Source organism: Mandrillus leucophaeus, unplaced genomic scaffold, assembly GCF_000951045.1.
Source record: "Mandrillus leucophaeus isolate KB7577 unplaced genomic scaffold, Mleu.le_1.0 Scaffold262, whole genome shotgun sequence".
NCBI classification, from domain to species: Eukaryota; Metazoa; Chordata; class Mammalia; order Primates; family Cercopithecidae; genus Mandrillus; species Mandrillus leucophaeus.
In genome coordinates this window covers 1,900,466-1,903,112 of record NW_012102721.1, presented here as the reverse complement: position 1 = coordinate 1,903,112, position 2,647 = coordinate 1,900,466, and the positions used below count along the sequence as shown (strand labels likewise).

Below are 2,647 nucleotides of genomic sequence, written 5' to 3'. Positions count from 1 at the left end.
AAAAGAGTAGAAATGGCTAGATCAAGAAGGTGGCCCGAACACATGCTTTTTGTCCCTCCCTGCCAAAGCCCCATAGAAATGACAGAAAATGTATTTTTAAAATAATGCTCCAAGCCAGGCATGGTGGCTTACACCATTTTTTGGGAAGTTGAGGCAGAAGGATCTTTTGAGCCCAAGAAGTCAAGACCAGCCAAGGCAACAGAACAAAGCCTGTCTCTACAAAAAAATTTAGAAATTATCTGGGCATGGTGGCACACACCTGTAATCCCAGCTACTCCAGAGGCTGAGGCAGGAGGATCTCTTGAGCCCGGGAGTTGGAGGCTTTAGTGATGGCGCCACTGCACTCCAGCCTGGGCAACAGAGAGACACTTGTCTCTAAAAATAAATAAAAGAATCCAGAATCCCAGAAAGGACACCAAAACTACCAGATCGAACAAAGAATTTCTGGAAGATAAAAAAGGGGGTTTTCTTTTTTTTTTAGATTAAGGAAACCAAACATAGACAATCACAAACTAAAATATGTACAGATACACACACACACACACACACACACACACACAGAGACAGAGAGAGAGAGAGAGAGAACCGGACAGATGCAATACTGCCTTTTATGACCTAGCCTTGGCAGTCACACAGCATCACTTCTGCAGTGACAAGGTGGTCCTAGGCAGTTCAAGCAGTGAACTCCACCTCTTGGTAGGGTGTCACAAGGTCCTTGAAGAGCATATGGGACTAGAAATCTTGTCGTGGGAATTCTAGGAAAATACAGTCTGCCACATTAACGAAAGTCATTGTTTGAGCTTGGAAGAGTCTGGTCCCAAAGGTCAAAAGTTCTGTTTCTATATTTTGAAACTCATTTTCAAAGTCATCCCCCACCGAGGTCTAGGCCCACTTCTGGAGTATGAGCCGAAGTGAGAAGAGGGATATCAGCCTTCCACAGCTCCCACATGAGGTACTGCCACCCGTCTTATACCCAGGCTACAGTCACACTCCTGCATTAAGACAGTGCTTTCTATCTAAGTGCTGCAAGCCATCAACGCTGACCTTCATATGATTCCACACCATGACCCAACTTCCCCTTTAACTCTTACTTGATACCCTTGCGCTTGCGGGGAGTCTCTGCGCTGAGTATTCCACGAGCATCCCATGAACATTCCCAGCCACGGACTGTCTTCTTGTTTGCCTTGACTGATTGAACCCAACGACACGAGTCTCCCGGGTTGTGTTCCAGCCTGCTGTTAGACTTCTGGCCCAGCTCTGTCGTGGTGCCCAACCTGAAGCTCTGCTCCAAGCCTCAAGGAGGACCATCCTCCAGGTTGCTTCCATTTGACCCCCGCCGCCCCTGTGGCGGCCCCTTGTTGTTCTGTTCTTGCTCTGCCTCATTCCTGCTCTCTGTTGCTGACCTCCAAGTGTCCAGACCAAATCAAAAGATAGAACTGAATTTTTCAGGTAACCAAAATTTGTCCCTGTAAATATGAAAATGTTTCTTAACCAGTAGGGATGAAAAACCATTCTAAAATGTTTTACACAGTATCCTTCATCTGAAAGCTATTATCCAGAATATACCTGATCAACTTTTCATGGTGATGAACTGTCAGCATTTACTGTTCTTTTGGCTAAGTGTTACCACAATAAGAAAAGGGAGATGAACTGTTAACATTTTTGCCTCCAGAAACTTAAATTCTAGAAAAGATTAATATTCTCGTGTTTTATCCCTTTGTGTACCTCTGATAATAAACTAATTTTATGATTCAAATGAGTAGAAAATCTACACTGTACAATTCAGGTACAAAAATATGTCATGTTCTTTATTTTCTGTAACTGAGTCATACTTCCTTATGAGCCCCAGTCCCACAAATTAGGGATGAGGGTGGCAGTTGGACAAGGAGAAATGGATACAAGCTCATCACAGTCTCTTCTAACTCCAGTCTTATGCTAGGTTGTCTCTTAGACTTGCAGACTTTTTCCTCATCCCTATCTTCTGTCTCAGTGGAGATGGCATCCTGGGCACGAGAGAAAACATATGTGTACTCTTGGTGGAGCGGAAAAGAGGCCTCTGGTCTGTGTTCTGCCCTCTGGCCCCTCTCTACACCTGCTTCTCCTGATGAGTGACTGGTCTTAAATTCCCAGGACCCTGTCTGATGTGCACTGAATGTGGCTGCTAAAACTCCTGGCCTCTTCTCCGTCTGGTCAAATAAATCCTGGTGATCTTCTCTTGCTGACTGTTGATGCAAATGCTCTGAGATGCATCCTCCATCTGATCTCTGGCTAGATTCTCTATCGCAAAGCCTGTGCTATGGGAGCACCTGGACCTGTAACCTTAAGGACTCCAGAGCAGGTGCAGCTCCCTCCACAGGTCCCACTGGTTGCACAGGGAAGGGAAGCACAGTCTCTGGCCTGGAGAGAGTATTTAGCCCTTTCTGACTTACGACTTGGGCAATACCACGTTACTTTAGCTCCATGATGAATGGGGCAGGGAGGTGCTTTTCAAGGGGCTTGCAATTTTCCTGGACCACACTGAGGCCTCTTGCACTGAGACTTTCCCAAACTGCAGAGATGTTACCCCCTGAATATCCCTTGGCCCATAGATTTGACCCTAAGGAGCACAAGGAGACGAGTGCTCTCTCTCTCTCTCTCCCTCCCTCCC

The 2,647-nt window shown here is 46.1% G+C and overlaps 1 protein-coding gene across 1 annotated transcript in view; it reads left to right on the top strand.

Annotated features, from left to right (window-relative positions):
* The window catches only part of LCA5L (Leber congenital amaurosis 5-like), a 49,477-nt gene that overhangs the window by 39,784 nt on the left and 7,046 nt on the right, over positions 1 to 2,647 (top strand). The gene's annotated exons all lie outside the window — the stretch shown is intronic.